We start from the raw sequence: 10,893 nt of genomic DNA on the forward strand, positions 1-10,893 counted from the left end.
TATATATAGAAAACCCTAAAGAATCCACCAGAAAACTATTAGAAATAATCAACAACTACAGCAAAGTCACAGGGTACAAAATCAACTTACAGATATCAGTTGCATTTCTATACACTAATAATGAGCTAGCAGAAAGAGAAGTCAAGAATACAATCCCATTTACATTCATAACAAAAAGAATAAAATATCTAGGAGTAAATTTAACTAAGGAGGAAAAGATGTATACACTGAAAACTATAAGACATTATTGAAAGAAATAGAAGACATAAAGAAATGAAAAGATATTCCATGTTCATGGATTGGAAGAATAAACATGGTTAAAATGTTCATATTACCTAAAGCAACCACAGATTAAGTGTAAGCCCAATCAGAATCCCAATGACATTCTTCATGGAAATAGAAAAAAGTCCTAAAATTTATATGGAACAATAAAAGACACCGAATAGCCAAAGGAATTCTGAGAAAAAGAATAAAGCTGGAGACATCACAATCCCTGACTTTAAAATATACTGTGAAGCTATAGTAATCAAAACAGTATAGTACTGGCACAAAAACAGACACAGATCAATGGAACAGAATTCAAAGCCCAGAAATAAAACCACACATCTATGGACAGTGATCTTTGACAAAGGAGCCAAGAACATACAATGGAGAAAGGAAAGTCTCTCCAATAAATGGCTTTGGGAAAACTGGACAGCCACATGCAAAAGAATTAAAGTAGACCATTATCTTATACCCTACACAAAAATTAACTCAAAATAGATTAAAGACTTGAATGTAAGACCTGAAACCATGAATCTTCTAGAATAAAACATAGTACGCTCTTTGACATTGGTCTTAGCAGCCTCTTTTTGAATACCATGTCTACTCATGCAAGGGAAACAAAAGAAAAAATAAACAAATGGGACTACATCAGACTAGAAAGCTTCTGCAAGGCAAAAGAAGCCATGAACAAAATGAAAAGACAACCCACCGACAGGGAGAAAATATTTGCAAATCGTATATCGGACAAAGGGTTAATTTCTAAAATAGATAAAGAACTTATACAACTCAACAACAAAAAAACAAACAACCTTATCAGAAAATGGGCAGAGGACATGAACAGACATTTTTCCAAAGAAGATATACAAATGGCCAACAGGTACATGAAAAGATGTTCAACGTCACTAATTATTAGGGAAATTCAAATGAAAACTACCATGAAACATCACCTTACACTTGTCAGAATGGCTATAATTAACAAGACAAAAAATAACAAACTTTGGAGAAGATGTGGAGAAAAGGGAATCCTCATGCACTGCTGATAGGAATGCAAACTGGTGCAGCCACTAGGGAAAACAGTATGGAGATTTCTAAAGAATTAAAAATAGAAATACTATATGACCCAGCTATCTCACTACTGGGTATTTATCCAAAGAACTTGAAATCAACAATTCAAAGAGACTTATGAACCCCTATGTTCATTGCAGCATTACTCACAATAGCCAAGACATGGAAGCAACTCAAGTGCCCATCAACAGATGAATGGATAAAGAAGATGTGGTATACATATAGAATGGAATACTACTCAGTCATAAAAAAAGACAAAATGGTTCCATTTGCAACAACATGGTTGGACCTTGAGGGTATTATGTCAAGAGAAATAAGCCTGACAGAGAAAGACAAACACTGTATGATTTCACTCATATGTGGAAGATAATCATATGGATAAGGAGAATACATTAGTGGTTACCAGAGTAGGGGGAGATGGGAGGGTGGGTGAGAGAGGTAAAGGGGCACATATGTATGGTGATGGATAAAAACTAGACTATTGATGGTGAGCACGATGCAGTCTATACAGAAACTGTTATATAATATTATACGCCTCAAATTACACAATGTTATAAACCAATATGATCTCGATAGAATAAAAAAAATGATACCACAAAATTATCATATGTAGAGGTAGGGCCAGTAGTCATAAAGTTTCAGGAAGATGGTAGATAAGTCAGCTAGCAACTAATCAATAAATACGTTATAATAAATATATAGTTTTTTGGATTTTAATACTTTTAAAAATGTATAATGTGTTGTAGTTTTACTTATCATTTTAAATAAATACTTTCATTAAAAAAAAACTAGACTGTTGGTGGTGAGCATGATGTAGTCTATATAGAAACTGATATATAATAATGTACACCTGAAATTACACAATGTTATAAACCAATATGATCTCAATAAAATGATTAAAAAAATAAACAACAAATAAATGAGAAAAAAAAAAGCATGTGCATTAAGCAGAAGAGCCAGATGGGCTGAGGAAGGAGGCATGACGTAGCCTAGCTTCATGAGTGACTAGAGAGCTCATTTTTTTTTTTGTGGTTAGTTCTGCTTGAAACTTTCCCACAAGGCCTTTGTTCACGTGTGACAAGTCCAAGCTAACTTCCTCTTCTGCCTGAATCTGCTGACAAGGCAAAACACAGATATTTCAGCTTGTTGTCTTTGTCTCATGGTTGATTATCTGAGATTAAACCGTTGCTCTCTGAAGATAGCTATTTTTAGAAGAAAAGCCACTTCTTGTTCAGAAGCTAACAGCCTTCTGCACCTTGCTACGTAATCACATGTGATCTACCCATTTGCATCCTTTTGATCTCTCCCTATATAAGCTGAGACACTCCTGCAGATCTTCAGATTGGGGTGAGCTCCCTATTGCAATAGTCTCAACATTAGTCTTCTAATTTGTCTGTTTTTTTTGTCTTTGACAGTTTGGTGCCATGACTTAGGACAGGACCTTGCTTTCAGATTCCTGTCTACTCTACCCAGGTAATAAGGCCACCTGGAGCCTTTTGTGCTCTGTGCCTGACTGGCCACTCTAGGGTCCAAAGATGAGTCCTGATTCTGGTCCTACATTCTAGACTTTTGTCTGTTGGCAGCATGGTAAGAATTTGATTTTGATTCTTTTTGAGTACCCAGTTGCTTTCTGGTGCTGGAATTTTATTTTTTTTGCTTTATTGTTTGATCATTTGGTAATCTTTGTTAATGAATTAAATGGGTTATTGATATCTTGTCTCTGTAGGGTGAAAGATGGCAGAAAATCGATTTTATTACTCTTCTTTGTTTTTTTAACCAATTTTTCCCTATTTTGAACTCAAATCAATTAAGAGTTTTACCCACTGGGAAGATATGAGCCCTTTTTAGATAAAAAATGAGTTCTGTATTTCTGGTTTTTTGCCTGACCCATGGGTTGAAATTTCGGAATTGAACCTATAAGTTCTCCATGTCTGTATGCATATGTTAACATATCTGTGGATATGTCATATTCTCCTACCTCCAAATGGTATTACTAAATTACATTATAAAAATTTTAAAAAGAGCTCTATTCTGATTGACTTAGAGCTAAATAAGGACTTAAGCAAATGGAATATTCTTAAAATTCCCAGATATAGAAAAAACTAAAATTTAATACTTTCAATGTGCTAAAAACATCTTCTTATAGGCACTAACTCAAATGTTCTAAGAATTCAAGTTTACATAATTTACGTCAATTTTGGCAAATGAGACTAATTTAATATTATTGGTGTCATAAAAACAGCTGCCTTCTGAGTGATCAGCATTAAGTGTAATAAAATGCATATATTTGTTCTATTTGGGCATATTTTTCCTCAACTTATAAAGGTTTGCTGATTTAATAAGATATCATGTCAGTTACTATATTTTTAAGATTATAAAAAATTATAAAAACTTCTGACTTACAGAATAATACTTTACAGATTTAAATAATTTATAGAATTATTAATTTACAGGATACATAATTTACTGAATTAAACTATATTCTGAATTACACTTTATTTCAAAAGTAATTATGTTTTATAATTTCAGTTTAAAGAAAGTTTCCAAAATCTTTTGGTAACTTAAAACCTTGGACTGATGCTAAATTGACTTAATTAGTGAATTATCATTGGATACCCAGATCATATCTAAGAAAGATAAAATACTGAAGCATTAATTACTAAATATAAATTTTTATACACTTTTTCCTATTCTTTTTATATAATACATAGAGGCTATATATTTGGGTTTGTTAATGGACATGTTCATTTTTGCCACATTGAGAAGTGGTAGAATAAGGGATATTTATGGCTATAAAAAGTTATGAGATGTGTATTTATTAGCTCCGCTTGTCTGCTAAAAAATATTGGTACGTGAAAGATAGTTTACAATTATCTACTGACAGAGACTTGCTCCTTGAGCAAACTTTAGTCAGGCTCCTCTAAGCCCTTTTCTAGACTAGATCTCAGCCTTGGCCTGCTGAGTCCAGTTTTAGCAAAGAATTCTGCCAAGTTAACTGAGAATCCCCCCACTCTTGTTATCCGATCAATTCCTCATCCTCTGCCTTGAATATCTAAGTCCTTCACCTGCTTTTAGTAAGAATCTTGTTAAGACAATTTAGCAAGAATCCCCCCACCTTTGATATCTAATTAAGTTCCTTTTAGTAATTTTCCGTCTGCCGACCCCTTCATTCTCCTCCTTGGCTATAGGTCTCCAGCTGTCTTTGCAGTTTTGGGAGCTGAGCTCAGTTCTGTGCCAAATTCTCTCTTCCCTACTACAGAAGCTCTACACAGATTTGCCTTGCCATTTTAACGTGTCCAGTGAATAACTTTTCTTTCATACCATCTCCTAGTTTTCTCCATGGGAGAGAAGTTACTGTAGTTAAAAATTATAATCAATATATGTGAATGAGACTCTAGTAGGAGCGATAGTGGCAGAAAGGAAAAACTTTGCATGCAAAGTGTGCAGGATATATTTTGTTAAGGGAGATGGGACTAGATTTGTTCTAGAGTAAAATGATTGGTTGTTCCAGAGTTGAGAAAGAGGAAAGTGTGTGACAAAACCTGCCTGGACACAGAAAGTTGTAAATAATTCATGGAAGGGAATTTTATTTCTTGTAGTCAAAGCTGGCTTAGGTTTAATGAGATTATTTATAAGATTTTTAATAAGACCTTTAGTGTCATATATACTGTTTCAAAACTATAATTTAGTTTTCTCTCTATTACAATGACAAATTTTTCTTAGATTATTGATCTGCTCTTAATAAGAGCTTATAAAAGATTTTTTTCTTTACCGTCTGAGTAATCTGCCTAGAAGACAACTATTAAGGGTCTTATCAGAATAATTTCCTATGCTCTGTGTGCACTTTATCATATTCTGGATTATTTAAGAGAAAAAAGTCTTTTCACTTAAAAGAGCTGAAGTTTGTTAAATTATGTTATGTCCTATATCCACTTTTAAAAATATTTATTATTATTTTGGTTAAATAGATAACCAAATATTGGTTCTCAGTGATCCTATTTAATCAAGTGTTCGAACTTCCTGAGAACTTTTTAAATTTTACCTTTCAAAAATCATACCCTAAATGACATCTTTTGCATTGTCAATGAAAAAAATGTAAATCTTGACTTGAGTAAGGAAAGACATTATTAAGGGAGATTATTGCAATAGGAAGATGCTCACAGTCTAGGCCAGAAAAGTTTCAGGCAAGGTGTGAGCAAGCATGGCTTCTATATGCAGAGGCCCTGGGATAGGTGACCACGCAAAGTAGAAGAGGGATACAATTCTAAGAGCTATTGTGTGGAAGGGTCCCTGAAACTTAGTAAACTGCATCAAATATTGTGCTAGTAGAAAAGTTGAGGCAGGAAAGTTAGTTTGTAGTTAGGCACGTGGGGTTGGGATTCTGGGTCTGAGATGAAGCAAACAAGTTAAACTGTAGGAAGCTCACATACACTTGAGGGCCTAGTGGTCCTCAGCAAAGCAGCTTAAAGCTGTCGTAAGCACAAAGTTTGATCAGCCTTGTCAGTCTCTCTTCTTGGTCAAGGCAGGTTCAGAGAGACTGTCCTTGAACAAGGCAGGGATAAGGAATATCTCAAACAGGGAACGGCTGTGTGAAACAGCTCATCATTTTCTCAGTGATGTCCCTAGAGGGCTAGTTAAACTACGTATTTGGTGTGTTAGCAAAGGTCAGTTGTTTCCATGTCCTTCAGATCAGGCATCTTAAAAGTGGAACACCTAAAATGAAAAAGAGAAATGTTAGTAAAAATGGATGGATTAAAGTAAAGAGCCAGAAGTTGAAGCCTAAGGGTATCTAGTCCAGTGAATTTCAAGAGGTCAGTGGTTGAAATTGATTATACAGCACTGCTTCTTAAGTTGTATTATGCTCTTAATTACATTGCTCAGAGACTAGATTACCTGTCTTATGAGGACATGCATGACCTGAACATTTCACCAGACTTTCTTAGTCACCCAGACAGCAGCTTGTCCAGGGAGAAACTGGGTCCCTGCCTGGTCTGCTGTAGTGAGGAATCCTTCTAGGTTAACAACAAGTTGTCAGGCTTAAGGCTGCAGTGTGTCTGCAGGTCCTGGGGAAAAAGACCAGCTACAAGGCAACCTAGAGTCCCAGTAAGATTGTGGTCAGTCAGGTTTCAGTTCTGAGTGACTCCAAATCAAGATGGAGGGAGAAAAATCAGAAAGCTTTTTTGGAGGCTAAGGTTAGTTTATAGCCAGATATTGAAGGAAACTGGAAGAGTTGGAAGTCTGGTAAGGGTTGACAATCTAGCAAGGTGAGAGGATCCAGTCCAATTTAGAGGTAAATACCAAACTGGCTTTTCCACAGTGAACGAGAAAGCTTGGTTACCAGACTAGACACAGTCTGCATGTCTGTCAGTCACCTGCAATTTACACAGAAGTCCAAAATAGCTCAAAGACAATGAATAGAATCAGAATCTGATAACTCACAGGGTGTGCATAGTTTCCCATTGAAACACAAAATTCTCTCTACAGTCCCTCTTGCCCTTTTGAGCAAAGACAGTCTCAAACAAAGATCATTCTTGATCACAAAATAAGGCTGGTCTCATTAGATGTGGCCTGGTTATTTACATAGATGCAGCAAGAATGACAATTTACCACAAAGGTCTTCTTACGTTTGCGTTGCTGGGAGTTTTCATAAAGAATCTCAGATTGGACTTTTGTGAGCTTCTTGAGGATAGGAAGCCAAGCCAAGAATCCATCATCATTTTTCACCTGCAGTACCTATTGATTTGGCAGGAGTTCCTCTCTTTCTGAGGTTCCCAAAACATCCTAAGATTCCTGGTCCTGCCAGGGAGTGACCTTCCTCACTCACCTATAAGGATGGGAACTCTGTAGAGTCAGGCACCAGGCCAGTTTTCCCAAGGGGCATTTTGTAAGCATTGACTCCATAAAGCCAACCTTAGTTCCTTAAAAGTATCTGGTCATATCTGATTAAATGAGCATCATTCTCAAATAAGACATTATAGGCAAAGCCTTCGCTGCATTACCAAGGTTTCCAATTAAGTCCTGTTAACAAGGTGGACAGACTCTTATTGAATTTATGCAAATAACCATATTGCCATGAAAATAGACATACTCCTAATAAGAGTTTCCGAATTTTGGAAGGATGAGTCAGGGTGGAAAAGATAAATGTTTCATTTCTGTTTACAAGAGCACAGTCTACTAAATTTTTATGCATGATAGATAGCTTAAGAGAAAGTGGTTCTGGGGCCCAGCCCCATGGCTGAATCATTAAAGTTCCGTGTGCTCTGCTTTGGCAGCTCAGGTTCACGGGTTCTGGTCCTGGGTATGGACCTGCTCCCCTCACCAGCCATGCTGTGGTGGTCCCACATACAAAAAAATAGAGGAAGATTGGCACAGATGTTAGCTCAAGGCAAATCTTCCTCAGCAAAAAAACAAACAAAAAAAAAAAGTTTTTCCTTATTAAAAAAATAGAACATTAAAGCATCAGCACTATTCCAAACAAAGCCCATAATTATCCTGCACCAGTTCCCGTAGTCCTATGTAATTAAACCTGTTCCATTCTATCTTGCATTAGCAGTCTAATGATTCCATCTCCTTCTCTATTAGAGTTTTAGAAATTCTGACTTAGTTCACTGGTATGGTCCCCAAAGTTATTTAAGCAATGCCATCAGAAGCCTTTGCCCAAGAGCACCTGGCATAGTCCTTTTCCCTGTGTCTCTGAGACAGTCTTTCTTTTGAAGACAAAGCACTTGGCCTGTAGCTGATCTGCAAGTGCTCTTTGGGAAGCATCAGAGTAAAACACAAAACCACCTGTAGATGACAAAAGATTTAAAATGGCCAAGGTTAAAGTATGTTTGATAATTTTCAAAAGTAAAAGATTTGAGGAGATTTCACTATAAAAATAATAGAATTGTAAAGGAAATTTTATTATTTATGTGGTACAAAGTCTATTCAAAAAGTTTTAGATAATATCTTCATAAACATAATGATTAACCTTATTTTCAAAGAAGAGTGGATACTGCATCCAATTTATGAAAATGGATGAGCATAATCTTTACAGAGAAAAAAATGTCAGATATAATAACTCTGAGACATAATATGCCATGAATATATCAAGCATATAGTTAGAATATAGTAATAATATATCTAGATTATCAAGCAAAGAGGTTCACTAAACCTGTATAAGTTTAGGAAGAACATACTTGAGTAGAATAAAAATGTATTCTTGCAGGGCTGATTACTCAAAAAACATAGCTGTGTTTACTAAACCAACTACATCAAACTTGTCTCATTTGCAAAAGATTTATTTAAATCATGTAAGCTTGAATTTTAAAAACATTTGGTAAGTTTCTATAAGAATTATTTTTTCACATTGAACATATTAAAAATTAAATTTCCTTAATTTCTGGGAATTTCAGGAGTTTTAAAATTATATAGGCTCTTATTTGTCTCTTAGCCAATCCAAAAGGAGCTTCTTTAAGGGATTTTGTGATTTAATGTGGAAATGCCATTTGGAGGTAAGAAAATATTACACATGCATAATACACACATACAAACATAAATTCATACATATACAGACAGACACAAATAGAGAGCTTATAGCTTTAATTTTTAATTTTAAAGTTTTAGCCATGATTCAGGCCAGAACACAAAAATTCAAAACTCACTGGTTCATATAAAAGAGCTGACTCTCATCCTTGCCTCACTATTACAATTTTACAAAGATTGTATTTCTGGCAGATGGGGAAAATTGAAATACCTTGCTTGATATGAGGGCTGAAACATCCTCTCCAGTATTTGTGGAGGAGACCCTTAAAATGTTCTTTGCCCTGATGTGTAATCTTATGGGAGCTGTGGACTAAATTTCAGGAGAGGAACGAAGCAGAGACCAAGTGGCAATCTGGCGTCTCCAAAGTCCAGCTGAATTTAGAAAACAGCCAGCCTGTCTCCAGTTAGCTTTTTCAGCCTCAAGCTGTTGCTGTTGGTGTCGCTGAGTTCCTCCAGAGCCCCAAGAGTGGTAGAAGGACTTAAATCTTGAGTGACTACAGGTAGTTGAGGAGCCTGAGTGAAAAAGGAAAGGTCTAGCACGGGTGGATAGTGGTGAGGAGGAGGTAAAGGTGTTTAAGAGGGAAGACCAAAGGATTCAAGGGAGCTGAAGGGAAGGTTGAGCGTGGAAAAAAGGAAGAAGGAGAAGTTGGGGGGCAGTGACAGGGACAGATCCCTGGGAAGAGACAGGTCTTAGAAGGTGTTGAGGAAGGAAGATGGCTTTTGAAGGAAGCAATAGTCTCTGAAAAGTTTTTGTGGGAGAGACATTGTTCCATCTCTTTGTACCAAACAACGAAAATGGTCCATTGTTTGGATGAGACCGTGGAGTGCTGGGATTCAAGATTCCCGCTAAGAATAAGCCAATTTGGAAAGATTCTAAGTTCCCCAAAGAGGCCATTGAAATTCTAAGTTGTTTTTAGTAAAGAAATCGGGTGGAATTAGTACCGTAATGATAGAACACATACCCCATAGGGAAGATGTCAGTGGGCCAATGGTTAGATTGATAATGAAAGGAACACCTGTTGGTTCTAAAGCCTTGGGACCTCAACCCAAGGTATGATATCCCTGGAGAGAGTCAGGGGCTTTAACCACACTCACAAAAGCCAGCAGGAGAAGACAGAGAAATAGAGGGAAAAAGACAAAAATAAAGGAAAAATAAAGCCAAGTCTTTACCGTGCTACAACAGACAAATGTTTGGAACACTGGATTAGGAGTTATGACTCACCACTGTAGATCCTAATTTCCCCAGCCAGGAAAGGACACAGAGCTCCATAAGAAGACATTAACACTGAGGTGAAGAAAGCAGGGTCCAAGGGGTAGTAACCACTCCATCGGAGTCATGGCATCATTACTGTCAAAGGAAAAAAAAAGCAATCTGGACATTAATATGAAAGACTTCATTGACTTCATTAAGGGAGATATTGCAATAGGAAGAGGGGAATATTATAATAGGAAGATGCTCAAAGACTAAGCCAGAAATGTCTCAGGGAGGGGACGGGCAGGCAAAGCTTTTAAATGCAGGGACGCCTGGGATGGGTGGCTGTTAAATAGGGGGATGGGGATGGTGAAAGCTGGTGGTGGAAGGGGGATTTTTGAAACGTAACAATCTTCATCAAATAGTGTACTAACAGGAAAGTCGAGACAGGAAATGTTGATTTGTGGTTAGGCACCTGGGGCCGGGTGTGCATCTGAGATGGAAGAAACAAGTTTAAGTGTAGGCGAGTCTCACAGAGTTGAGGGACTTGCGGTCCTAAAATTGCATCAAGCTCAAAGTTTGATTAACCTTGTCAGCACCTAAAATTGTCTTTGAGATTTCCCAAAGGGTCCCTGGAAAATCAAAAAGATTTGTTCTTCCACCTCGTAAGAAGAGAAATGTTAGAAATAATTAGGGTTATTTGATATGTTACTGATGATGAGTTGCATGGGGAATATTGTCCAATCAGAGAAACGCTTAGACTTCCCTAGGTTAAATTTGTATGGGTAAAATGTTATTAACATAAATATTTAAACAATTGTATTCTGTATGGGAGAGCTCTAGAGAAT

The 10,893-nt window shown here is 36.6% G+C and overlaps 1 long non-coding RNA gene across 1 annotated transcript; it reads right to left on the reverse strand.

Annotated features, from left to right (window-relative positions):
* Positions 1 to 3,838: 3,838 nt before the first annotated feature.
* Positions 3,839 to 10,407, reverse strand: LOC131419377 (uncharacterized). The gene is made up of 3 exons (XR_009223210.1): positions 10,076 to 10,407; positions 7,997 to 8,115; positions 3,839 to 6,042 (listed from the first exon to the last, which is right to left on the reverse strand). It is a non-coding gene; the product is annotated as an uncharacterized LOC131419377 (long non-coding RNA).
* Positions 10,408 to 10,893: the final 486 nt, after the last annotated feature.

This window comes from Diceros bicornis, chromosome 21 (genome assembly GCF_020826845.1).
Source record: "Diceros bicornis minor isolate mBicDic1 chromosome 21, mDicBic1.mat.cur, whole genome shotgun sequence".
In the NCBI taxonomy this organism is placed as follows: Eukaryota; Metazoa; Chordata; class Mammalia; order Perissodactyla; family Rhinocerotidae; genus Diceros; species Diceros bicornis.